The sequence below is a fragment of the Genypterus blacodes genome, unplaced genomic scaffold, assembly GCF_046128005.1.
Source record: "Genypterus blacodes isolate CSIRO-AG114 ecotype Tasmania unplaced genomic scaffold, CSIRO-AGI_Gbla_v1 ptg000083l_1, whole genome shotgun sequence".
NCBI lineage: Eukaryota > Metazoa > Chordata > Actinopteri > Ophidiiformes > Ophidiidae > Genypterus > Genypterus blacodes.
In genome coordinates this window covers 477,135-502,610 of record NW_027466888.1, presented here as the reverse complement: position 1 = coordinate 502,610, position 25,476 = coordinate 477,135, and the positions used below count along the sequence as shown (strand labels likewise).

General features: G+C 45.6%; 18 non-coding genes and 7 pseudogenes across 18 annotated transcripts; all 25 read left to right on the top strand.

Moving 5' to 3' along the window:
* The first annotated feature begins 4,456 nt into the window (after window positions 1-4,456).
* LOC143007253 (5S ribosomal RNA) lies at window positions 4,457-4,565 on the top strand (annotated as a pseudogene).
* Window positions 4,566-5,010: 445 nt separating this feature from the next.
* LOC143007248 (5S ribosomal RNA) lies at window positions 5,011-5,127 on the top strand (annotated as a pseudogene).
* Window positions 5,128-5,372: 245 nt separating this feature from the next.
* On the top strand, window positions 5,373-5,491 carry LOC143007142 (5S ribosomal RNA). The gene has a single exon (XR_012964363.1). It is a non-coding gene; the product is annotated as a 5S ribosomal RNA (ribosomal RNA).
* Window positions 5,492-5,936: 445 nt separating this feature from the next.
* LOC143007209 (5S ribosomal RNA) lies at window positions 5,937-6,055 on the top strand. Its single transcript, XR_012964414.1, has one exon. It is a non-coding gene; the product is annotated as a 5S ribosomal RNA (ribosomal RNA).
* Window positions 6,056-6,299: 244 nt separating this feature from the next.
* On the top strand, window positions 6,300-6,418 carry LOC143007165 (5S ribosomal RNA). Its single transcript, XR_012964385.1, has one exon. It is a non-coding gene; the product is annotated as a 5S ribosomal RNA (ribosomal RNA).
* Window positions 6,419-6,863: 445 nt separating this feature from the next.
* LOC143007194 (5S ribosomal RNA) lies at window positions 6,864-6,982 on the top strand. Its single transcript, XR_012964411.1, has one exon. It is a non-coding gene; the product is annotated as a 5S ribosomal RNA (ribosomal RNA).
* A 245-nt stretch (window positions 6,983-7,227) lies between these two features.
* On the top strand, window positions 7,228-7,346 carry LOC143007192 (5S ribosomal RNA). Its single transcript, XR_012964410.1, has one exon. It is a non-coding gene; the product is annotated as a 5S ribosomal RNA (ribosomal RNA).
* Window positions 7,347-7,591: 245 nt separating this feature from the next.
* LOC143007214 (5S ribosomal RNA) lies at window positions 7,592-7,710 on the top strand (annotated as a pseudogene).
* A 463-nt stretch (window positions 7,711-8,173) lies between these two features.
* LOC143007170 (5S ribosomal RNA) lies at window positions 8,174-8,292 on the top strand. Its single transcript, XR_012964390.1, has one exon. It is a non-coding gene; the product is annotated as a 5S ribosomal RNA (ribosomal RNA).
* Window positions 8,293-14,721: 6,429 nt separating this feature from the next.
* Window positions 14,722-14,840, top strand: LOC143007147 (5S ribosomal RNA). Its single transcript, XR_012964367.1, has one exon. It is a non-coding gene; the product is annotated as a 5S ribosomal RNA (ribosomal RNA).
* Window positions 14,841-15,309: 469 nt separating this feature from the next.
* On the top strand, window positions 15,310-15,428 carry LOC143007136 (5S ribosomal RNA). Its single transcript, XR_012964357.1, has one exon. It is a non-coding gene; the product is annotated as a 5S ribosomal RNA (ribosomal RNA).
* Window positions 15,429-15,900: 472 nt separating this feature from the next.
* On the top strand, window positions 15,901-16,019 carry LOC143007175 (5S ribosomal RNA). The gene has a single exon (XR_012964394.1). It is a non-coding gene; the product is annotated as a 5S ribosomal RNA (ribosomal RNA).
* A 245-nt stretch (window positions 16,020-16,264) lies between these two features.
* On the top strand, window positions 16,265-16,383 carry LOC143007164 (5S ribosomal RNA). The gene has a single exon (XR_012964384.1). It is a non-coding gene; the product is annotated as a 5S ribosomal RNA (ribosomal RNA).
* Window positions 16,384-16,846: 463 nt separating this feature from the next.
* LOC143007279 (5S ribosomal RNA) lies at window positions 16,847-16,965 on the top strand. Its single transcript, XR_012964442.1, has one exon. It is a non-coding gene; the product is annotated as a 5S ribosomal RNA (ribosomal RNA).
* Window positions 16,966-17,210: 245 nt separating this feature from the next.
* Window positions 17,211-17,329, top strand: LOC143007203 (5S ribosomal RNA; annotated as a pseudogene).
* Window positions 17,330-17,788: 459 nt separating this feature from the next.
* On the top strand, window positions 17,789-17,907 carry LOC143007195 (5S ribosomal RNA). Its single transcript, XR_012964412.1, has one exon. It is a non-coding gene; the product is annotated as a 5S ribosomal RNA (ribosomal RNA).
* A 245-nt stretch (window positions 17,908-18,152) lies between these two features.
* LOC143007227 (5S ribosomal RNA) lies at window positions 18,153-18,272 on the top strand (annotated as a pseudogene).
* A 457-nt stretch (window positions 18,273-18,729) lies between these two features.
* On the top strand, window positions 18,730-18,847 carry LOC143007252 (5S ribosomal RNA; annotated as a pseudogene).
* A 239-nt stretch (window positions 18,848-19,086) lies between these two features.
* Window positions 19,087-19,205, top strand: LOC143007168 (5S ribosomal RNA). The gene has a single exon (XR_012964388.1). It is a non-coding gene; the product is annotated as a 5S ribosomal RNA (ribosomal RNA).
* A 445-nt stretch (window positions 19,206-19,650) lies between these two features.
* Window positions 19,651-19,769, top strand: LOC143007184 (5S ribosomal RNA). Its single transcript, XR_012964403.1, has one exon. It is a non-coding gene; the product is annotated as a 5S ribosomal RNA (ribosomal RNA).
* Window positions 19,770-20,232: 463 nt separating this feature from the next.
* On the top strand, window positions 20,233-20,351 carry LOC143007222 (5S ribosomal RNA; annotated as a pseudogene).
* Window positions 20,352-20,591: 240 nt separating this feature from the next.
* LOC143007283 (5S ribosomal RNA) lies at window positions 20,592-20,710 on the top strand. The gene has a single exon (XR_012964446.1). It is a non-coding gene; the product is annotated as a 5S ribosomal RNA (ribosomal RNA).
* A 245-nt stretch (window positions 20,711-20,955) lies between these two features.
* On the top strand, window positions 20,956-21,074 carry LOC143007141 (5S ribosomal RNA). Its single transcript, XR_012964362.1, has one exon. It is a non-coding gene; the product is annotated as a 5S ribosomal RNA (ribosomal RNA).
* A 439-nt stretch (window positions 21,075-21,513) lies between these two features.
* Window positions 21,514-21,632, top strand: LOC143007268 (5S ribosomal RNA). Its single transcript, XR_012964432.1, has one exon. It is a non-coding gene; the product is annotated as a 5S ribosomal RNA (ribosomal RNA).
* A 463-nt stretch (window positions 21,633-22,095) lies between these two features.
* On the top strand, window positions 22,096-22,214 carry LOC143007289 (5S ribosomal RNA). The gene has a single exon (XR_012964452.1). It is a non-coding gene; the product is annotated as a 5S ribosomal RNA (ribosomal RNA).
* The last annotated feature ends 3,262 nt before the right edge of the window (window positions 22,215-25,476 follow it).

Genomic DNA, 25,476 nt, shown 5'->3' with positions numbered 1-25,476 from the left:
CGATAGCCCGTCTGCGTCAGAGTTAGACTTCCCTGGCCTGTACTTAATTGAAGTCTGCCAATTCAGCCACCCATCTCAGCAACGTGGCATTCAATTTAGCTGTTGTCAGCACATATGTCAGAGGGTTATTATCTGTATATACTACAAACGATGGAGTGTAATACAAATAATCCCTAAACCTCTCGCATATAGCCCATTTCATTGCTAAAAACTCTAGCTTACCAGAATGTAGATGGTAATTCTTCTCTGGAGCAGAGAGTGTGCGGGAGCCATACGCAATAACCTGTAACCTTCCCTCCTGTTTTTGATAGAGCACCGCTCCAAGTCCATCCTGGGACGCATCACAATGCATAATGAACGGTTCTTCAAAGTTTGGGTAGCCCAGCACAGGAGGACTGGAGAGGTAATCTATCAGCTGACTGAGAACTGTACTGTGTTCTTCTGTCCACCTGATACGTTGATGTGAGGGTACCTGGCTTTGCTTTGTCTTTCTCACCCCAGCCTTCTGCTTCTTTGTGCCTTTAGGGGTCTCACTGCCTGGTATCTCAGCGCACAGCAGTGCATAGAGAGGCTTAGCTATGCGAGAGAAGTTTGGGATATAGGCTCGGTAGTATGAGATGAATCCTAGCACTTTCCGCACCTCACCCACTGTCGCTGGCTTCCTCTGCTTCATCTCTTGCACTGGGGCTACTTCTGCAGGATCCATTGTGTAGCCTTCCTTCGATACGATCTTTCCCAGAAATCTGACCTGGTTCTTAAAGAGCTCACATTTCTTTGCAGTCAATTTCACCCCGTGCTGTTGGTAGCGCTGAAGCACTTTTCTCACATCTTTCAGGTGATTATCAAATGTTTGGCTATGAACCAGATTATCGTCTAGATATGGCTCGCAAATTTCATCTCTGAGTCCAGATAGACACTCCTCCATGCTGCGCTGGAATTCAGAGGGTGCTGTAGACAAGCCAAAAGGGATTCGGATCCACTCATATAGGCCCCAGGGTGTTATAAAAGCTGTGAGTGGTCTACTACTTTCTTCCACGAACCCCTGATGGTAGGCCTTGCCTTGATCTAACACTGAAAACCATGCACTCCCATGTAAACTATCTAGCATATCTTGAATGTGGGGAATAGGGAGGCGATCTGGCAGAGACTTACGGTTGAGTTCTCTGTAGTCACAGCACAGACGGAGGTTCCCATCTTTTTTCCGCACACAGACAATGGGAGATGAGTAATGTGACCTAGATTTTTGGATCCAGCCCCTATTTAACAAGTCTTCTAAGTACTGTTTTACTTCTTTGTGAAGTGGCTTAGGCACAGACACATAGGTACGTCTTACCGGTGTTGTATCTGTGAGTCTGATTTTCAGTTGTAGGGAAGGGATGTATCCCACATCATCATCGTCTCTGGCGAACGCTCTGCATTCCTCCCTCAACATCTGCTTCACTTGTCGCTGCTGAGCAAGGGGGAGGTGAATCAGTGTGATTGGTGGGTACCACCTTTCCTCGTCCACCGCTGTCCTTCCATCAGGCTCAGGCTCATCCTCCCTGCTGACCTCTGGACGTTCGACTGGAGAAGCTGGTCGGGGAGTGACTGGCTTGGCGTCCACTGGATAGACAGCTTTGACCAGTTGAACCTGCCCCAACACTGTGCGTGGGCTCAGGGTGACATCATGACAGGTGTTATTGGTGATGGGCAGTGCTATGCGAGAATATGTCCCTTCGCTAAGAGTCATCATGCTCTCTGACATTCTCAGGCCATCTGGCCAGGGGGCATGTTCATCAGGCAGAAAAAGGGCTTCTTGACTGGACAGTAGAGGACCTGTTCTCACAGCACATTTTATAGTTCTCACCTGACCTGCTGGGATCACTTCCTTCTGCCTGCCCACTCTCACTAGGCCGTCACTGCACTCAGGGTCACTGTTTTGAATAATTTTCACTAACATTTCAGTCTTTTTACAGCTAAAAGAGAAAGCTGTGCTCACAGCCTGTGTTATTACTTCATGTGGACCCTCCACACCATTCTTTAACAACAGTTCAATTACATTGTAACCAATGATTGGCTCTTCTGCTGCTCCTTTCTCACCTGTCACGAGCATGGGCACCTGAAGCGTGAACTCTGGAGCATGTGATGGGTCTAGGTGGAACGTGACCTCCACCCGGCCTAGGAAAGGGATGTCGGTCTGGTTGACAGCTTTCCCCACAAAAGGACCAGGGCCGAGGAGTTCTTCAGTGCTCCGTACCTTCACCTCTGGGATGCAGTTCTTCCTCCAGGTCTCATTGATAAGGCAGACTTGCGATCCAGTGTCCCATAAGGCTTGAGTCTTCACCCCATCTAGGTAGCAACTCACCATGCACTTCTTTCCAATAAGTCTCAGCAGCTGTGAATGGTGACGAGGGGAGATGTGGCTAATATAAGCAGAACCTGCCAATCTTCCACCTGGGGAACACCTTTCTGCTCGCAGTCTCTCTTCTAATTGTACAATGCTTTCTCTAAGAATAGTAGGGGTGTTGAGTGACCTGCTATGCTGTTCTTGAGTGTCAGGGGAGGTACATTCTACAGTCTGTCCTTTGATATTAGCTGAATCAGTGTTGCCTCTTGAGTTCCTTTGGCCTCTGCATCCTCTTGAGAGGTGTCCACTCAGGCCACATTTGAAGCAGTGGTCACACTGTTCCTCTTCACCCCGGTCTTGACATCCTCTGCATGCCCTCTTCCCTCTGTTTTGGAACTGGTGAGATGGTCGTGCTGAGTACTGAACATTCTTCCTCAGCTCAGCCACTTCCTCTCTCAGCTGTTTCACTGCATCCATCAGTTCAGTTTCTGAAGAGCTTTTTGGAGTTTTTATCTTCTGACTTTTAACACTGGCCTTGACTGAAGTGCTGTGTTCAGATGGCTGGTCATTGTCTGTTTCCCTGTCACTATACAGCTGGTAAGTAGTTGTTTCTGTTTTTAGCTCATTTATTCTGGCTGGCTTATTTGGGATACTTTTCTTCAATTTCTGCTGTGTCTCCCAATCAACAGCAGCAGCATCATTCATTTTCTCTATCAATATCTCGTCAGTCACTCCTAGATCATCTAGGTGAGGTTTCAGCTGCATTTTAACATTATCACTCAGTAGTCCTGTACTGACTGACCTAAGAAACTTCTTCTGAATGAGGTCTGGGCTATACTGTACATCTGAGCTGGCATCTTCTGCAGCCGCCAGTAGCCTCTCTTTGAGTTCAACTGCACGAAAAAGAAAATTCTGAGGGGAATCTTTTGCATCTTGAGTTATGTTAATGAGTCTGTGGAACATATCTGTAGTGTTGTTTTCTTTGAAATGGGCTTTAAGAATCGTCTTCAACTGCACGAGTGTCAAATTATTTTTGGCTTCCAGCATATCACGTAAACTGAGCCCTGGTGTAGCAGCTTTTACTACGGCTTCAACAATTTCTACATCACTGTGGCCTTTACGTTTTTCAGAGTCTATTTGGTACATGAGGTTAGTGTATGATAACTTGTCTTTCTGCCCCAATTCACCTATCTGGCCATTAATCCGAAACTCGCGTCTGATAACCACTTCAGGGGCTCTGGAGAATGGGAGTTCTGGCAGGCTAGCCGTCCTGTTCATTTTTTCCCGAAGCCGACTCATTTCCTCCTCGAGCATTTTGGTCGACGTCTGGAATGTCAACTGCATTTCAGCATACTGTTTTTGTAGCTTTTGTAGCTCCTCTTCATTTTTATCATACCTCTCTGGTTTGGGCGTGTTTTCTCTCAATCGCTAAGCTGTAGCTAACAACTCTTGCCCAAATGTCTCTGCTACATCTTGTTCCTCCACTTCAAAAGCATTCTCTACTGACTCATTAATTGCTCGGATCAACGTGTGTTTCTTCTCCTTGTCTGATGAAACTTTAGCTCGGATACACACTTCTTTTAGCTGTTCCACGTTTAGCCGACACAGTAGCTCCGTTAGCTGATCCTGTAACTGCTCCAGCTCCATTTTGCGTGTTCCAACGTTCGTTCTTTTTTTTTTTCTTCAGACTTCTTTTTTGTATCACGTTGAGTCCCTGTTCGGGCGCCAATTTTGTTGCACACTTGAAGAAAGTAATACTCTCAACGGCGTGCTGGGAAAAGTTTTTCGTTTAATCCAAATTTTCCACAATACAGCTCACTTCACCATTTACATCTCCCGCCTTCCGTTCTCAGTGGCTACTTCTTCTCTCTCTCACCGTTATGCAACTGCATTATATCCCAGTACTACAGCGCCACTTCTGGCCAAAACATGCAACAACATCGTAACAAAAGAAAATAAAAGGCCACAACTTAATGGAAAAGGGACCAAAGAAAAGACTAAATGGGGGGTATGTCACAAAGGCATCATGTAAATTGTGATATACATGAACTTGAGTGTAGTCATGTGTACACGGTGACTTGAACTGGGTCTGTCTCACCTATAAAGCGCCTCTGTGTGGCTCCTCTCCTCGTTTACGGCCATACCACTCTGAACACGCCTGATCTCAGAAGCTAAGCAGCGTCCGGCCAGGTTAGTACTTGGATGGGAGACAGCCTGGGAATACCCGGTGCCGTTAGCATTTTGGCCCTCTGAGCAGCAGGCCTCACCTGGTCCTCCTTCCTCATGTTTAACTCCCTCTGTAAACACGCAATTTCCCACGGGAGAATAAAGTTGTATCTAATCTTATCTTATATGAAAGCATACATTCAGAAAATGAGTATTGCACATGGTCATAATATGAGAAGATTGAATGCACATGAGAAGTGAAGAACACGAGCCACTGTGTGACAATGATGATGATGAGGATGAAAGTGAGCATCAGAGATGTAAGTGGTCCCTCTGTATGTTCTATGTGATGATTATCAGTTTCATTAGGTAAGACTTCATTATCCAGAAATGTGTGTTTCTGATGAAGGCATCATGTAAATTGTGATATACATGAACTTGAGTGTAGTCATGTGTACACGGTGACTTGAACTGGGTCTGTCTCACCTATAAAGAGCCTCTGTGTGGCTGCTCTCCTCGTTTACGTCCATAACACTGAACACGCCCGATCTTGTCTGATCTCGGAAGCTAATCAGCGTCGGGCCAGGTTAGTACTTGGTTGGGAGACCACCTGGGAATACCCGGTGCCGTAAGCATTTTGGCCCTCTGAGCAGCAGGCCTCACCTGGTCCTCCTCCCTCATGTTTCACTCCCTCTGTCAACACGCAATTTCCATCTGGAGAATAAAGTTGTATCTTATCTTATCTGAAATGTTAGTGTTCCTCTGATGAAGGCATCATGTAAATTGTGATATACATGAACTTGAGTGTAGTCATGTGTACACGGTGACTTGAACTGGGTCTGTCGCACCTATAAAGAGCCTCTGTGTGGCTGCTCTCCTCGTTTACGGCCATACCACTCTGAACACGCCCGATCTCTTCTGATCTCAGAAGCTAAGCAGCGTCGGGCCAGGTTAGTACTTGGATGGGAGACCGCCTGGGAATACCCGGTGCCGTTAGCATTTTGGCCCTCTGAGCAGCAGGCCTCACCTGGTCCTCCTTCCTCATGTTTCACTCACTCAGTGAACACGCAAGTTCCCTCGGGAGAATAAAGTTGTATCTTATCTTATCTTATATGAAAGCATACATTCAGAAAATGAGTATTGCACATGGGCATAATATGAGAAGATTGAATGCACATGAGAAGTGAAGTACACAAGCCACTGTGTGACGATGATGATGATGATGATGAAAGTGAGCGTCAGAGATGTTAGTGGTCCCTCTGTATGTTCTATGTGATGATTATCAGTTTCATTAGGTAAGACTTCATTATCCAGAAATGTGTGTTTCTGATGACGGCATCATGTAAATTATGATATACATGAACTTGAGTGTAGTCATGTGTACACGGTGACTTGAACTGGGTCTGTCTCACCTATGAAGAGCCTCTGTGTGGCTGCTCTCCTCGTTTACGGCCATACCACTCTGAACACGCCCGATCTCGTCTGATCTCGGAAGATAAGCAGTGTCGGGCCAGGTTAGTACTTGGATGGGAGACTGCCTGGGAATACCCGGTGCCGTAAGCATTTTGGCCCTCTGAGCAGCAGGCCTCACCTGGTCTTCCTCCCTCATGTTTCACTCCCTCTGTCAACACGCAATTTCCCTTGGGAGAATAAAGTTGTATCTTATCTTATCTGAAATGTTAGTGTTCTTCTGATGAAGGCATCATGTAAATTGTGATATACATGAACTTGAGTGTAGTCATGTGTACACGGTGACTTGAACTGTGTCTGTCTCACCTATAAAGAGCCTCTTGTGGCTGTTCTCCTATTTTACGACCATACCACTCTGAACACGCCCGATCTCGTCTGATCTCAGAAGCTAAGCAGCGTCGGGCCAGGTTAGTACTTGGATGGGAGACCGCCTGGGAATACCCGGTGCCGTAAGCATTTTGGCCCTCTGAGCAGCAGGCCTCACCTGGTCCTCCTCCCTCATGTTTCACTCCCTCTGTCAACACCCAATGTCCCTCGGGAGAATAAAGTTGTATCTTATCTTATCTTATATGAAAGCATACATTCAGAAAATGAGTATTGCACATGGGCATAATATGAGATGATTGAATGCACATGAGGAGTGAAGTACACGAGCCACTGTGTGACGATGATGATGATGATGATGAAAGTGAGCGTCAGAGATGTTAGTGGTCCCTCTTTATGTTCTATGTGATGATTATCAGTTTCATTAGGTAAGACTTCATTATCCAGAAATGTGTGTTTCTGATAAAGGCATCATGTAAATTGTGATATACATGAACTTGAGTGTAGTCATGTGTACACGGTGACTTGAACTGGGTCTGTCTCACCTATAAAGAGCCTCTGTGTGGCTGCTCTCCTCGTTTACGGCCATACCACTCTGAACACGCCCGATCTCGTCTGATCTCGGAAGCTAATCAGCGTCTGGCCAGGTTAGTACTTGGATGGGAGACCGCCTGGGAATACCCGGTGCAGTAAGCATTTTGGCCCTCTGAGCAGCAGGCCTCACCTGGTCCTCCTCCCACATGTTTCACTCCCTCTGTGAACACGCAATTTCCCTCGGGAGAATAAAGTTGTATCTTATCTTATCAGAAATGTTAGTGTTCTTCTGATGAAGGCATCATGTAAATTGTGATATACATGAATTTGAGTGTGGTCATGTGTACACGGTGACTTGAACTGGGTCTGTCTCACCTATAGAGAGCCTCTGTGTGGCTGCTCTCCTCGTTTACGGCCATACCACTCTGAACACGCCCGATCTCGTCTGATCTCGGAAGCTAATCAGCGTCTGGCCAGGTTAGTACTTGGATGGGAGACCGCCTGGGAATACCCGGTGCAGTAAGCATTTTGGCCCTCTGAGCAGCAGGCCTCACCTGGTCCTCCTCCCTCATGTTTCACTCCCTCTGTCAACACGCAATTTCCCTCGGGAGAATAAAGTTGTATCTCATCTTATCTGAAATGTTAGTGTTCTTCTGATGAAGGCATCATGTAAATTGTGATATACATGAACTTGAGTGTAGTCATGCGTACACGGTGACTTGAACTGGGTCTGTCTCACCTATAAAGAGCCTCTGTGTGGCTGCTCTCCTCGTTTCCGGCCATACCACTCTGAACACGCCTGATCTCGTCTGATCTCGGAAGCTGATCAGCGTCGGGCCAGGTTAGTACTTGGATGGGAGACCGCCTGGGAATACCCGGTGCCGTAAGCATTTTGGCCCTCTGAGCAGCAGGCCTCACCTGGTCCTCCTCCCTCATGTTTCACTCCCTCTGTCAACAACCAATGTCCCTCGGGAGAATAAAGTGGTATCTTTCCTTATCTTATATGAAAGCATACATTCAGAAAATGAGTATTGCACATGGGCATAATATGAGATGATTGAATGCACATGGGGAGTGAAGTACAGGAGCCACTGTGTGACGATGATGATGATGATGATGATGATGATGATGAGGATAAAAGTGAGCGTCAGAGATGTAAGTGGTCCCTCTGTATGTTCTATGTGATGATTATCAGTTTCATTAGGTAAGACTTTATTATCCAGAAATGTGTGTTTCTGATGAAGGCATCATGTAAATTGTGATATACATGAACTTGAGTGTAGTCATGTGTACACGGTGACTTGAACTGGGTCTGTCTCACCTATAAAGAGCCTCTGTGTGGCTGCTCTCCTCGTTTACGGCCATACCACTCTGAACACGCCCGATCTCGTCTGATCTCGGAAGCTAATCAGCCTCGGGCCAGGTTAGTACTTGGATGGGAGACCGCCTGGGAATACCCGGTGCCGTACGCATTTTGGCCCTCTGAGCAGCAGGCCTCACCTGGTCCTCCTCCCTCATGTTTCACTCCCTTTGTCAACACGCAAGTTCCATCTGGAGAATAAAGTTGTATCTTATCTTATCTGAAATGTTAGTGTTCTTCTGATGAAGGCATCATGTAAATTGTGATATACATGAACTTGAGTGTAGTCATGTGTACACGGTGACTTGAACTGGGTCTGTCTCACCTATAAAGAGCCTCTGTGTGGCTGCTCTCCTCGTTTACGGCCATACCACTCTGAACACGGAAGTAAGAGGAGGTGTGTGTTAGCTCCAGGCGTGCGTGTATTTTGACTGATCCTGTGCGGCAATTTTGATTTTGAGTTTGAACTGTGGCGTTTCTTTAAGCCCAGATTTTTCGTTTCTTTGATAGCTCGGTTTTTGGAGCCACCCCCAGCAGTTTTGACTGTCTGGGGGACACTTTAAGTTATTTATTTGTTTGTTTGGTTTGTGTTTTCCTGATGGAAAATAGTTTATACTGTGCTCCAAGTATGGTGAGAACCAGAGGAAAGGGAGCCAGAGTCGCTGCACCGGGCCCGGACCGGACGGCCGAGGCAAACGAGCCGATGGTGAAAGACGATCGGGCGTACAGGACCGTGGACGGTCAGAATATGACGGGAGAAAATGAGGACACACGTGCGGTGACAGCTCCTGACGTAGCCGAAAATGCGGAAGGAGGAAGAGGGCAGGAGAGAGAAATCATCAGAGAGGAAGAGATACGGATTATTAAGGATAAAGCTGAAGAGTTTCAGCAAAATTTAACGCTCGCCCTGGAGCTGATTGGAGAAGATAAAGTGACCGCAATGGAGCTGATCCAGGCAATACAAGACACTTGTGGGAAAATCATCGCCTGCCGGTACACGGGCAGAAATAAATATGAGATCACAATGAATCACCCGAAGGGGAAAGAAAGACTATTGGACGGCATAAAAATTGGACAGACCGCGATCATGTCCAAGGAGTTATGTAATGATGAGCTGGTGGTCTCGTTTCTGGGGCTGCCGGCGTATATCACGGACAGCGTCATTCTGGGCAAGCTGAACAGCTGGGGAGTAAGTGCAGTATCCCCGATCATCAGGAGAATGTGGCCGGGAACTAGAATTGCTGACGGAACAAGATATGTGAAAGTTAAATTCACGGAGACGGTCCAATCACTTCCATATTCGACCAAGTTTGAGACGGCTTTTGGAGCAGAGTTCTTCAGAGTTTTGCACGACAAACAGGTGAAAGTGTGCAGACAGTGCATACAGACTGGTCATATCCTGAGGGACTGTCCAGATTTCCTTTGTAGAAAATGTGGAGAGCAGGGGCACTATGCAAGGGAGTGCATGGGCAGAGGGAACAAATGCCAGAGCTGCAAAAAGGAGAGCAGCAGATGTGTTTGTGAGGACGTTGATCATGCTCCAGGGACGGGAGGAAAGCAACGTGAGGAGCAGGAAGAATCGAGAGAGAATATCTCTGAGAGGGAGGAGACCGAGAAGGATCGTGCGGAGGGGGAAGCGGAGAAAGGAAGAGACATACTGGAGTCGGACGGAGAGCAAGGAATGGAGGTGAGAGGATCGACAGCTGAGGTGCCGGGACATGGAGACGCAGCAGAGGGGCAGAGTGTGGAAACATCGGAGAGAAAGGAGAGGAAGGTGAAAATTGTTCAACTTCAGCGGCCCCCAGAATCAGACTCAGAGATATGCTTGACGGGGTCTCAAGAGTCGGGGAACTCGGAGTCTGATATGGACCTCGGAAACAGCCAGGAGCTGGGGAAGAGAAGACTGCAATGGATGCTGAAGACAAGGGGATCAAAAAGAGGAAAAAGTAAGACGTGAACTGTAGCATAAAGATGATGGGCCTGATTTATCTCTATGTATTTACAATGTTAAAAATACTATCGCAAAACACAAACGGCTTAAGATGTATTAACAAGATGCGAGATGTTTTAAGGGTGGATACTTTTGACATCCTCTGTGTACAAGAGACTAAGTGGACAAGGGAGTGGAGAAGCTATCTGAGGGATACATGGGCTGGAAAAGTGTGGGCAAACAACGGTGTAAATGGACGAGCCGGAGTCGCTATTTTTGCTAAAGGAGATAAGATCCAAAATGTTAAGGAAATAGTGAAGGATGATGAGGGAAGGGTGATCGGTATTGAATTTATTTACAGGAATGTACTTTACAAACTTTTGAATATTTATGCACCGAATGAGGACAACAAGCGTGGAATTTTCTTTGATCAACTAAAACCGCATTTGGGAGGGAACATTTGTGTAGTGGGGGATTTTAACTGTGCACTTACGAGGTTGGATATATCAAGCAACAATACATACAAAAGTGATATAAGTAGGAAATCGCTAAATGAGCTTTTTGACTATTTCAACCTGGTAGATCTGTGGAGGGTGCGCAATATGGGAGAAAGGGGCTTTTCCAGACGACAGACGGTTCTGGGGAAACTTAAACAGTCCAGGATTGACTTATGTCTATTAGCATCTGGGCTGGAAAAAAAGATTTCAAAATGCTGGTATGAGTTCACAGGGTTTAGCGATCATGCAAGGTTATGGGTGGAGCTGGGGGAGAAAGAGCACAAAGGTGGAGGGTTATGGTGTTTAAATAACAGTGTGTTGCTGGATGGAAAATATAGGGAGAAAGTTGAAAATCTACTGAAAGAAAGAAAAAGAGAACTGCAGGGTGAGGGTTGTATAAATATGGGGGAGTGGTGGGAGGAGGTGAAATTGCACATCAAAAAAGTGACAATAAACTATTGTAAAAATAAAATGGAGAAGGAAAGAAGGACTGAGTATAGTTTAAGAGACCAGATTAATAAAGAGCTGGAAAGGTCGATTGCAGAGGAAAACTTCAACAATCTAAAATATCTCATGCTGAGAAAACAATTAGATGAGCTTGAGAAGAAACGGAGCAGAGGGGCAGCTATCAGATCAAGGATGAAGGATATTTTAGAAGGGGAAAAGAATACAAGTTTCTTTTTAGGGCTTGAAAAAAGACAGCAAAAGAAAGCTCATCTGCAAAACCTGAAAAATGAAGAGGGTAAGACAATGGAGAAGACAGGGGAAATGCTGGAGGTGGCTCATAAACATTTTAAAAAACTTTTTTCAAAGATGGAGGTAAACTCTACAGACCACAGTGTTTTTGAAGGGATAGAAAAAAAATTAGGGGAAGAGGACAGAGCAGACTGTGATAAAAACATAACAGAGGAAGAATTGGAAAGAGCAATAAATGGTTTGAATAAGAACAAAAGTCCAGGGCTGGATGGGTTATCGGGGGAATTTTACATCACCTTTAAACAGGTGATAAAGCCAATTCTCCTGAGAATCTTTCAATGCATGGAGCGGGAGGGGAAAGCATCTGGGGACTTCTTCACGGGGCTTATCCGAGTGGTGTATAAGAATAAGGGTGACAAAGGTGATTTGGGGAATTATAGGCCAATTAGTCTGCTAAATACAGATTATAAAATACTGGCTAAAATCCTGGCAAACAGATTGAAGGAGGTGATAGGCACAGTGGTGAATCCCTGTCAGTGTTATGGTGTGGTAGGGAGAGACATTAGTGACATCATCTTATCGATCCAGGACATCTTTGACAAAATGAATCAGAAGGGAGGGCTGTACATAGGGGTTGATTTAGAGAAGGCGTTTGATAGGGTGGATCATGATTTTTTGTTTAAAACACTGGGAAAGATGGGTTTCGGGGAAGGTTTCACTAAATGGATTAGGTTAATATATAGGAATGCCATCAGTAGGGTGAAAATAAACGGGAGGTTAACTGAGAGCTTCGCTCTGGAGAGGTCAATCAGGCAAGGATGCCCGCTTTCAGCTATGTTATACTCCATAGCGGCAGAACCCTTGTCTGCCCTCATTAGGAGGGACCCAGGGATTTTGGGGATTGAAATGGAAGATAAAACGGACACGAAAATCTACCAGTACGCAGATGACATAAGTATTACGGTTAGGGATGAGAGGAGTGTAGACAGGGTGCTGCAGCATTTAGAGTGCTATGAGAGGGCATCTGGGGCCAAAATCAATGCGGAAAAAACCGAGCTAATGGGCTTTGGTGATGGTTTCGATTGTGTAAATAAATGGAATTTTGTAAAGAGAAATGAAATGGTGAAGGTTTTGGGTGTATACGTAGGTAAGAATCGAGATGCAGCAACAAAACAAACGTGGGGTGAAATAGAGGGAAAAATCAAAATGCGATTGGATTTCTGGTCCGGGAGGAAATTGAATCTAAGGGGTAAAGTGATAGTAACTAACGCCCTCCTCCTGTCCAAGTGTCAGTATGCGCTAAGAGTCTGTGAAATGCCGGACAGGGTAATAGGAAAGCTGAATGACATGATGAGTGCTTTCATCTGGAATAAAAAACAGCATTTGATAGCCAGGAAGGTGCTCATCAATGGGCAGAAGGAGGGCGGTTTGAAATTGGTGGACCTGAAAAGTAAAAAGCTTAGTGCACGGATTCGACTGTTAGGGAAATTTATGGGAAACGCAAAGATTTACGCGTGGCAGAAGTGCCTCGACTCTTGCCTACAGGGGTGGGATAATAGAGGAGTGTTTAATCTATGTAGGGAAACGGAGCAAAGGGAAAGAGCACAGGTTAATGCATTTACAGGGGAAATACTTGAAGCGTGGAATATTTTACTGGGGGATTTAAAGTTTAGATGTGAGACTGCGGAGCAGGTGTTACACCAACCAGTTTTCAGAAATCCGGCAATAAGGTGTCAGGGGAAGGTATTTTCAGGGAGGTACTTGGAGGAACTAGGTTTAAATCAGGTGAAGCACTTTATCCAAAGAGGTGGTGGATTTCTGCAGGAGGAAGTAATCCAGGAGGTCAGGGGAAGATTAGGGAAAGTGAGACCAATAGAAATCAAAAGACTATGCCAGAGAATTTTAGAGGGGTTACCTCGGAGCTGGGTGGCGCTGGTGAAGGGGAGGAGGGCAGAGAAGGCTCTGGAGTTGGTCAGTTTCTCCCTCATCCAAGGAGGGAAAGAGCATGACATACGATCAGTTAACTCCAAGATACTATATAGAGTGTTTTTGGGAAAGGAAAAGAAGAAAGCGGCAGCTGAGGAAGTATGGCTAAGGCAGTTCCATGGGCTTCAGAGGGAGCACATTTGGTCAGATCTAAATGTGAAGTTCATTTCATCAGAGTGCTTTGATACAAATTTCAGGCTCAGACACAATAGAATATTTGTCAATTTGGTGCTAAACCAGATAAATAGACTCAACAGCAAGGTTTGTGATATATGTGAGGTGGAAGTGGAGACATTTAGGCACTTTATTTTTGAATGTAAGGAGTTAAAAGTGTTTTTTGAGAAACTGGACCAATGCTTCCAAAAATGTAGAGTCACAATCACGGAAAAGGAAAAATGGGAGAGGTTTTTTCTATTTGGGTATAAGGAAAGGAAAGCAGGGGTGAACAAATGGCTTATCAATTACATTCTGAGTTATGCCAAACATGTCATCAGACTTCGGAGAAACTATTCACATTTCGAGGACAAAAAAGTGAACATCTGGAGATTTTTCTGTAACTTTATGAAAATGAATGTGAGTCTGCTGTGGGATGGTGGGGACAAGAATTTCAAACAAAAGGTGCTGGAAGATAACTGTCTATTTGTGTGTGGAAATCAGGGTGGGGTGCAAATGTCAATAGGTCAAGGGTGAGGGGTGATGGGTGAAGGAAGAAAAAAAAAAAAAAAAAAGATGTGATGAATGGTGTTATGGATTGTTGGAAATAATTTGATTTGATTTGAAATGACTTGTATTTACTTGTGTAAAATGTATTTGTAAAAATATTTATTTTTTGATAATAAAAGAGAAAAAAAAAAAAAAAAACACGCCTGATCTCGTCTGATCTCGGAAGCTAAGCAGCGTCGGGCCAGGTTCGTACTTGGATGAGAGACCGCCTAGGAATACCCGGTGCCGTAAGCATTTTGGCCCTCTGAGCAGCAGGCCTCACCTGGTCCTCCTCCCTCATGTTTCACTCCCTCTGTCAACACCCAATGTCCCTCGGGAGAATAAAGTTGTATCTTATCTTATCTTATATGAAAGCATACATTCAGAAAATGAGTATGGCACATGGGCATAATATGAGATGATTGAATGCACATGAGAAGTGAAGTACACGAGCCACTGTGTGACGATGATGATGATGATGATGATGATGATGATGATGATGATGATGATGATGAAAGTGAGCGTCAGAGATGTTAGTGGTCCCTCTTTATGTTCTATGTGATGATTATCAGTTTCATTAGGTAAGACTTCATTATCCAGAAATGTGTGTTTCTGATAAAGGCATCATGTAAATTGTGATATACATGAACTTGAGTGTAGTCATGTGTACACGGTGACTTGAACTGGGTCTGTCTCACCTATAAAGAGCCTCTGTGTGGCTGCTCTCCTCGTTTACGGCCATACCACTCTGAACACGCCCGATCTCGTCTGATCTCGGAAGCTAATCAGCGTCGGGCCAGGTTAGTACTTGGATGGAAGACTGCCTGGGAATACCCGGTGCCGTAAGCATTTTGGCCCTCTGAGCAGCAGGCCTCACCTGGTCCTCCTCCCTCATGTTTCACTCCCTTTGTCAACAACCAATGTCCCTCGGGAGAATAAAGTTGTATCTTATCTTATCTTATATGTAAGCATACATTCAGAAAATGAGTATTGCACATGGGCATAATATGAGATTATTGAATGCACATGAGGAGTGAAGTACAGGAGCCACTGTGTGACGATGATGATGATGATGATGATGATGATGATGAGGATGAGGATGAAAGTGAGCGTCAGAGATGTAAGTGGTCCCTCTGTATGTTCTATGTGATGATTATCAGTTTCATTAGGTAAGACTTCATTATCCAGAAATGTGTGTTTCTGATGAAGGCATCATGTAAATTGTGATATACATGAACTTGAGTGTAGTCATGTGTACACGGTGACTTGAACTGGGTCTGTCTCACCTATAAAGAGCCTCTGTGTGGCTGCTCTCCTCGTTTACGGCCATACCACTCTGAACACGCCTGATCTCGTCTGATCTCGGAAGCTAATCAGCGTCGGGCCAGGTTAGTACTTGGATGGGAGACTGCCTGGGAATACCCGGTGCCGTAAGCATTTTGGCCCTCTGAGCAGCAGGCCTCACCTGGTCCTCCTCCCTCATGTTTCACTCCCTTTGTCAACAACCAATGTCCCTCGGGAGAATAAAGTTGTATCTTATCTTATCTTATATGAAAGCATACATTCAGAAAATGAGTATTGCACATGGGCATAATATGAGATGATTGAATGCACATGAGGAGTGAAGTACAGGAGCCACTGTGTGACGATGATGATGATGATGATGATGATGATGATGATGAGGATGAGGATGAAAGTGAGCGTCAGAGATGTAAGTGGTCCCTCTGTATGTTCTATGTGATGATTATCAGTTTCATTAGGTAAGACTTCATTATCCAGAAATGTGTGTTTCTGATGAAGGCATCATGTAAATTGTGATATACATGAACTTGAGTGTAGTCATGTGTACACGGTGACTTGAACTGGGTCTGTCTCACCTATAAAGAGCCTCTGTGTGGCTGCTCTCCTCGTTTACGGCCATACCACTCTGAACACGCCCGATCTCGTCTGATCTCGGAAGCTAATCAGCCTCGGGCCAGGTTAGTACTTGGATGGGAGACCGCCTGGGAATACCCGGTGCAGTAAACATTTTGGCCCTCTGAGCAGCAGGCCTCACCTGGTCCTCCTCCCACATGTTTCACTCCCTCTGTGAACACGCAATTTCTCTCGGGAGAATAAAGTTGTATCTCATCCTATCTGAAATGTTAGTGTTCTTCTGATGAAGGCATCATGTAAATTGTGATATACATGAACTTGAGTGTAGTCATGCGTACACGGTGACTTGAACTGGGTCTGTCTCACCTATAAAGAGCCTCTGTGTGGCTGCTCTCCTCGTTTCCGGCCATATCACTCTGAACACGCCTGATCTCGTCTGATCTCGGAAGCTAAGCAGCGTCGGGCCAGGTTAGTACTTGGATGGGAGACCGCCTGGGAATACCCGGTGCCGTAAGCATTTTGGCCCTCTGAGCAGCAGGCCTCACCTGGTCCTCCTCCCTCATGTTTCACTCCCTCTGTCAACAACCAATGTCCCTCGGGAGAATAAAGTGGTATCTTTTCTTATCTTATATGAAAGCATACATTCAGAAAATGAGTATTGCACATGGGCATAATATGAGATGATTGAATGCACATGGGGAGTGAAGTACAGGAGCCACTGTGTGACGATGATGATGATGATGATGATGATGATGATGAGGATGAAAGTGAGCGTCAGAGATGTAAGTGGTCCCCCTGTATGTTCTATGTGATGATTATCAGTTTCATTAGGTAAGACTTCATTATCCAGAAATGTGTGTTTCTGATGAAGGCATCATGTAAATTGTGATATACATGAACTTCAGTGTAGTCATGTGTACACGGTGACTTGAACTGGGTCTGTCTCACCTATAAAGAGCCTCTGTGTGGCTGCTCTTCTCGTTTACGGCCATACCACTCTGAACACCCCCGATCTCGTCTGATCTCGGAAGCTAAGCAGCGTCGGGCCGGGTTAGTACTTGGATGGGAGACCGCCTGGGAATACCCGGTGCAGTAAGCATTTTGGCCCTCTGAGCAGCAGGCCTCACCTGGTCCTCCTCCCTCATGTTTCACTCCCTCTGTCAACACGCAATTTCCCTCGGGAGAATAAAGTTGTATCTTATCTTATCTGAAATGTTAGTGTTCTTCTGATGAAGGCATCATGTAAATTGTGATATACATGAACTTGAGTGTAGTCATGCGTACACGGTGACTTGAACTGGGTCTGTCTCACCTATAAAGAGCCTCTGTGTGGCTGCTCTCCTCGTTTCCCGCCATACCACTCTGAACACGCCTGATCTCGTCTGATCTCGGAAGCTAAGCAGCGTCGGGCCAGGTTAGTACTTGGCTGGGAGACCGCCTGGGAATACCCGGTGCCGTAAGCATTTTGGCCCTCTGAGCAGCAGGCCTCACCTGGTCCTCCTCCCTCATGACTCCCTCTGTCAACAACCAATGTCCCTCGGGAGAATAAAGAGGTATCTTATCTTATCTTATATGAAAGCATACATTCAGAAAATGAGTATTGCACATGGGCATAATATGAGATGATTGAATGCACATGGGGAGTGAAGTACAGGAGCCACTGTGTGACGATGATGATGATGATGATGATGATGATGATGAGGATAAAAGTGAGCGTCAGAGATGTAAGTGGTCCCTCTGTATGTTCTATGTGATGATTATCAGTTTCATTAGGTAAGACTTTATTATCCAGAAATGTGTGTTTCTGATGAAGGCATCATGTAAATTGTGATATACATGAACTTGAGTGTAGTCATGTGTACACGGTGACTTGAACTGGGTCTGTCTCACCTATAAAGAGCCTCTGTGTGGCTGCTCTCCTCGTTTACGGCCATACCACTCTGAACACGCCTGATCTCGTCTGATCTCAGAAGCTTAGCAGCGTCGGGCCAGGTTAGTACTTGGATGGGAGACTGCCTGGGAATACCCGGTGCAGTAAGCATTTTGGCCCTCTGAGCAGCAGGCCTCACCTGGTCCTCCTCCCTCATGTTTCACTCCCTCTGTGAACACGCAATTTCCCTCGGGAGAATAAAGCTGTATCTCATCTTATCTGAAATGTTAGTGTTCTTCTGATGAAGGCATCATGTAAATTGTGATATACATGAACTTGAGTGTAGTCATGTGTACATGGTGACTTGAACTGGGTCTGTCTCACCTATAAAGAGCCTCTGTGTGGCTGCTCTCCTCGTTTACGGCCATACCACTCTGAACACGCCCGATCTCGTCTGATCTAGGAAGCTAATCAGCGTTCGGGCCAGGTTAGTACTTGGATGGGAGACTGCCTGGGAATACCCGGTGCTGTAAGCATTTTGGCCCTCTGAGCAGCAGGCCTCACCTGGTCCTCCTCCCTCATGTTTCACTCCCTTTGTCAACAACCAATGTCCCTCGGGAGAATAAAGTTGTATCTTATCTTATCTTATATGAAAGCATACATTCAGAAAATGAGTATGGCACATGGGCATAATATGAGAAGGTTGAATGCACATGAGAAGTGAAGTACACGAGCCACTGTGTGACGATGATGATGATGATGATGATGATGATGATGAAAGTGAGCGTCAGAGATGTTAGTGGTCCCTCTTTATGTTCTATGTGATGATTATCAGTTTCATTAGGTAAGACTTCATTATCCAGAAATGTGTGTTTCTGATGAAGGCATCATGTAAATTGTGATATACATGAACTTGAGTGTAGTCATGTGTACACGGTGACTTGAACTGGGTCTGTCTCACCTATAAAGAGCCTCTGTGTGGCTGCTCTCCTCGTTTACAGCCATACCACTCTGAACAAACCGATCTCGTCTGAGCTCGGAAAGTAATCAGCGTCGGGCCAGGTTAGTACTTGGATGGGAGACAGCCTGGGAATACCCGGTGCAGTAAGCATTGTGGCCCTCTGAGCCGCAGGCCTCACCTGGTCCTCCTCGTTTCACTCCCTCTGTGAACACGCAATTTCCCTCGGGAGAATAAAGTTGTATCTTATCTTATCAGAAATGTTAGTGTTCTTCTGATGAAGGCATCATGTAAATTGTGATATACATGAACTTGAGTGTAGTCATGTGTACACGGTGACTTGAACTGGGTCTGTCTCACCTATAAAGAGCCTCTGTGTGGCTGCTCTCCTCGTTTGCGGCCATACCACTCTGAACACGCCCGATCTCTTCTGATCTCAGAAGCTAAGCAGCGTCGGGCCAGGTTAGTACTTGGATGGGAGACCGCCTGGGAATACCCGGTGCCGTTAGCATTTTGGCCCTCTGAGCAGCAGGCGTCACCTGGTCCTCCTTCCTCATGTTTCACTCACTCTGTGAACACCCAAGTTCCCTCGGGAGAATAAAGTTGTATCTTATCTTATCTTATATGAAAGCATACATTCAGAAAATGAGTATTGCACATGGGCATAATATGAGAAGATTGAATGCACATGAGAAGTGAAGTACACAAGCCACTGTGTGACGATGATGATGATGATGATGAAAGTGAGCGTCAGAGATGTTAGTGGTCCCTCTGTATGTTCTATGTGATGATTATCAGTTTCATTAGGCAAGACTTCATTATCCAGAAATGTATGTTTCTGATGAAGGCATCATGTAAATTATGATATACATGAACTTGAGTGTAGTCATGTGTACACGGTGACTTGAACTGGGTCTGTCTCACCTATGAAGAGCCTCTGTGTGGCTGCTCTCCTCGTTTACGGCCATACCACTCTGAACACGCCCGATCTCGTCTGATCTCGGATGATAAGCAGTGTAGGGCCAGGTTAGTACTTGGATGGGAGACCGCCTGGGAATACCCGGTGCCGTAAGCATTTTGGCACTCTGAGCAGCAGGCCTCACCTGGTCCTCCTCCCTCATGTTTCACTCCCTCTGTCAACACCCAATGTCCCTCGGGAGAATAAAGTTGTATCTTATCTTAACTTATATGAAAGCATACATTTAGAAAATGAGTATTGCACATGGGCATAATATGAGATGATTGAATGCACATGAGGAGTGAAGTACACGAGCCACTGTGTGACGATGATGATGATCATGATGATGATGATGATGAGGATAAAAGTGAGCGTCAGAGATGTAAGTGGTCCCTCTGTATGTTCTATGTGATGATTATCAGTTTCATTAGGTAAGACTTTATTATCCAGAAATGTGTGTTTCTGATGAAGGCATCATGTAAATTGTGATATACATGAACTTGAGTGTAGTCATGTGTACACGGTGACTTGAACTGGGTCTGTCTCACCTATAAAGAGCCTCTGTGTGGCTGCTCTCCTCGTTTACGGCCATACCACTCTGAACACGCCTGATCTCGTCTGATCTCGGAAGCTAATCAGCGTCGGGCCAGGTTAGTACTTGGATGGGAGACAGCCTGGGAATACCCGGTGCAGTAAGCATTTTGGCCCTCTGAGCCGCAGGCCTCACCTGGTCCTCCTCGTTTCACTCCCTCTGTGAACACGCAATTTCCCCTCGGGAGAATAAAGTTGTATCTTATCTTATCAGAAATGTTAGTGTTCTTCTGATGAAGGCATCATGTAAATTGTGATATACATGAACTTGAGTGTAGTCATGTGTACACGGTGACTTGAACTGGGTCTGTCTCACCTATAAAGAGCCTCTGTGTGGCTGCTCTCCTCGTTTACGGCTATACCACTCTGAACACGCCCGATCTCGTCTGATCTCGGAAGCTAATCAGCGTCGGGCCAGGTTAGTACTTGGTTGGGAGACCACATGGGAATACCCGGTGCCGTAAGCATTTTGGCCCTCTGAGCAGCAGGCCTCACCTGGTCCTCCTCCGTCATGTTTCACTCCCTCTGTCAACACGCAATTTCCATCTGGAGAATAAAGTTGTATCTTATCTTATCTGAAATGTTAGTGTTCTTCTGATGAAGGCATCATGTAAATTGTGATATACATGAACTTGAGTGTAGTCATGTGTACACGGTGACTTGAACTGGGTCTGTCTCACCTATAAAGAGCCTCTGTGTGGCTGCTCTCCTCGTTTACGGCCATACCACTCTGAACACGCCCGATCTCTTCTGATCTCAGAAGCTAAGCAGCGTCGGGCCAGGTTAGTACTTGGATGGGAGACCGCCTGGGAATACCCGGTGCCGTTAGCATTTTGGCCCTCTGAGCAGCAGGCCTCACCTGGTCCTCCTTCCTCATGTTTCACTCACTCTGTGAACACGCAAGTTCCCTCGGGAGAATAAAGTTGTATCTTATCTTATCTTATATGAAAGCATACATTCAGAAAATGAGTATTGCACATGGGCATAATATGAGAAGATTGAATGCACATGAGAAGTGAAGTACACGAGCCACTGTGTGACGATGATGATGATGAAGGTGAGCGTCAGAGATGTTAGTGGTCCCTCTTTATGTTCTATGTGATGATTATCAGTTTCATTAGGTAAGACTTCAAAATCCAGAAATGTGTGTTTCTGATGAAGGCATCATGTAAATTGTGATATACATGAACTTGAGTGTAGTCATGTGTACACGGTGACTTGAACTGGGTCTGTCTCACCTATAAAGAGCCTCTGTGTGGCTGCTCTCCTCGTTTACGGCCATACCACTCTGAACACGCCCGATCTCGTCTGATCTCGGAAGCTAATCAGCGTCGGGCCAGGTTAGTACTTGGATGGGAGACCGCTTGGGAATACCCGGTGCCGTAAGCATTTTGGCCCTCTGAGCAGCAGGCCTCACCTGGTCCTCCTCCCTCATGTTTCACTCCCTCTGTCAACACGCAATTTCCCTCGGGAGAATAAAGTTGTATCTTATCTTATCTTATATGAAAGCATACATTCAGAAAATGAGTATTGCACATGGGCATAATATGAGATAATTTAATGCACATGAGAAGTGAAGTACACGAGCCACTGTGTGACGATGATGATGATGATAATGATGAAGATGATGATGATGAAAGTGAGCGTCAGAGATGTTAGTGGTCCCTCTTAATGTTCTATGTGATGATTATCAGTTTCATTAGGTTAGACTTCATTATCCAGAAATGTGTGTTTCTGATGAAGGCATCATGTAAATTGTGATATACATGAACTTGAGTGTAGTCATGTGTACACGGTGACTTGAACTGGGTCTGTCTCACCTATAAAGAGCCTCTGTGTGGCTGCTCTCCTCGTTTACGGCCATACCACTCTGAACACGCCTGATCTCGTCTGATCTCAGAAGCTAATCAGTGTCGGGCCAGGTTAGTACTTGGATGGGAGACCGCCTGGGAATACCCGGTGCAGTAAGCATTTTGGCCCTCTGAGCAGCAGGCCTCACCTGGTCCTCCTCCCTCATGTTTCACTCCCTCTGTCAACACGCAAGTTCCCTCGGGAGAATAAAGTTGTATCTTATCTTTTCTGAAATGTTAGTGTTCTTCTGATGAAGGTGTTGCACACTTGAAGCGAATTCTCTCAACGGCGTGCTGGGAAAAGTTTTTCGTTTAATCCAAAGTTTCCACAATACAGCTCACTTCACCATTTACATCTCCCGCCTTCCGTTCTCAGTGGCTACTTCTTCTCTCTCTCACCGTTATGCAACTGCATTATATCCCAGTACTACAGCGCCACTTCTGGCCAAAACATGCAACAACATCGTAACAAAAGAAAATAAAAGGCCACAACTTAATGGAAAAGGGACCAAAGAAAAGACTAAATGGGGGGTATGTCACACTCTCCCCTGCTTAACTAAAAGTCGTCCCGACATTTCCCGTCTCAGTTCATCCTGTTTAAGACAATTTGATCACTTCCAGGTTAGAGTCCATTATTCAAGACACATATCTAATGACAGATTTCACATCACACTTATCTCCCCTTAATGTCATGTGTTAAACAGAGGAAGTCATTGTGCACTATGACAACTATCTATTTACTCCGCTGTGTTCACGGGCAGCTTGTCTTGACTGGAATAGGCGTGATCTTTGACCTGTAGCGAAATCACATAGAATCTCACACTTCATATATTCTAATAACTCTTTTCTTCATATCATTTCGTTATAAGAGTCTCTTTACAGTTAGTCTTTTCAACCATACTCCTGTAAATACAATATCTTACAACCACCATTTCCTCTTCAGTTATACTTGTGCGATTCTAAATGTGAGAACTGACTTTGTGTGGGCCTATATAAACTAAAAGTATTTTTTTTCTTTTAAACAACACATTAACATTTTCCATCCATCATATGACTTTGACATGAACTAACAAATTGTATTCATCTTAAAACTGGATGGCTTGAACTTACAACTTTAAAGTGCATCATATAATCTCATAACTTTAATTCAATTAACTGTGGGCTGCCCCAACCTATCATATGCGAGTGTTTTGGGTGCAGGTCTATTTCTGAAAGGATATCGTCTCGCAGGTGGTGAAGATGATGGATACTCTTCTCCCTCATTGCTTGCGGTCTCCAGCTCAGCCTCTTCTATATCCTCACTCAGGCCTGCTGTCACAGTCACTTCATTTTCCAGTCCAGTCCCGATCTGTTCTTCTTGCTCTCTGTCCGTGTCTGATGTCCACAGGGTCTGTTCTCCCATCACATCGTCTCCCTCAGGTGCTGGTGTTGCAGCCCGTGGCTGAAACTCTGTAGCCTCTGGTCTGAGGTTCCTTCTGGTTTGTGCTGCGGAGTCTCCTTGGGGCCATCTGGACATGCATTGCCAGTCATCCTCTTCAGAGTCAGATGAACACTCGGGTTCTGCATTCTGTTTTGTCGGTGTCTTTTTCTCTTTGTGTGGTCTCTCACCTCTTTTCTTTTCAGGCTTGTGTGACTCAACTGGCAGGAAGTCACAGGGGAGCAGCAGATTTCGATGAAGCACTCTGGTGCGGCCCTGGCCATCCTCTGGTTGTACTTCATAAACTGGACTTTCTGGGTGTTTTCTCTTGACCACTACATGGACTTTGTCTTCCCAGAATGACCTGAGTTTTCCGGGTCCACCTCTTTCAGTCAAGTTCCTAATGAGAACTCTGCAGCCAGGATACAGCTCTGCACCTTGAACCTTCCGGTCATACAGGTTTTTCCCCCTCTCTCCGCTTGCCTTCGCAGCCTTGGAGGCTAACTGGTACGCCTCCTCCATCCTCTGTTTCCATTTCTTGGCATAGTCATCATGAGATGCACTGCCATCACTGTGGGGGATACTGAACATGATGTCAATAGGCAATCTGGGGTTACGACCAAAGAGCAGGTAATATGGTGCGTATCCAGTGGACTCATTGCGCGTGCAATTGTAGGCGTGTATTACTTTGGCAAGAGAATTCTTCCAATCTGCTTTAGCTTGGTCATCTAGGTTACGCAACATGGCCAGCAGGGTGCGGTTGAAGCGTTCCACTTGACCGTTCCCCTGGGGGTGGTACGGGGTGGTGCGAGAACCTTGGATGCCAGAGTATTTTTGGAGCTCTGCAAACAACTTATTCTCAAATTCTCTACCCTGATCATGGTGTAATTTCGTGGGGAAGCCGAATTGGAGGACAAAGTCACCGAATATCTTCTCAGCTGCAGTTCGAGCACTGTTGTTAGTACATGCATACGCCTGAGCGAATCGTGTAAAATGGTCCATGACCACCAGAATGTACTCATATCCTCCTTTACACTTCTCTAGGTGCATGAAGTCAATTGAGACCAGCTCAAAGGGGTATGTTGTCACAATACTGGTAAGTGGTGCTCTTACTGCTTTCTGTGGTCTTTTCCGTTTCACACAGCTACAGACCTTGTTGATGTGATGCTCAACGTCTCTCTGCATATGAGGCCAAAAGAAACGCTCACGGATCAGATGGAGTGTCCGTTCAACGCCCAAGTGTCCCATCTCTTCATGCAGCTCTCTCAGGATGAGGGGACGGAACTTTGGAGGAACAACCAGTTGTGTGCTTGTTGCTGTCTGTCGCCGGAGAACATCCTCAGCATCAATCACCAACTTCGCTTTCTCCCTTGCAAACACTGCCAACTCACTGTGAGTGTCTTTCACCCTCGGCCACTGCTGTTGTGCGACCTGCTGTTTCACCTGCTTCAGCAGTAGATCCTCGTCTTGAGCGGCTCTCAGTGCTTGAGGGGCGATCTGCTTTGCTGCGTTCATCCGCGGCTCACTGCTCAGCTCTGCGATGGCTGTGGTGATGGTCACTGGACACAGCAACGGCTCTCTCTCCACCTGGTGAACTGACAACCCTTTGGAGACACTGGCCAAGATCTCAGACTGTATCTTTTGTGAACAGGTTAGCATATACTTCTCTATGTCAAGGGGCATTCTCGATAGCCCGTCTGCGTCAGAGTTAGACTTCCCTGGCCTGTACTTAATTGAAGTCTGCCAATTCAGCCACCCATCTCAGCAACGTGGCATTCAATTTAGCTGTTGTCAGCACATATGTCAGAGGGTTATTATCTGTATATACTACAAACGATGGAGTGTAATACAAATAATCCCTAAACCTCTCGCATATAGCCCATTTCATTGCTAAAAACTCTAGCTTACCAGAATGTAGATGGTAATTCTTCTCTGGAGCAGAGAGTGTGCGGGAGCCATACGCAAT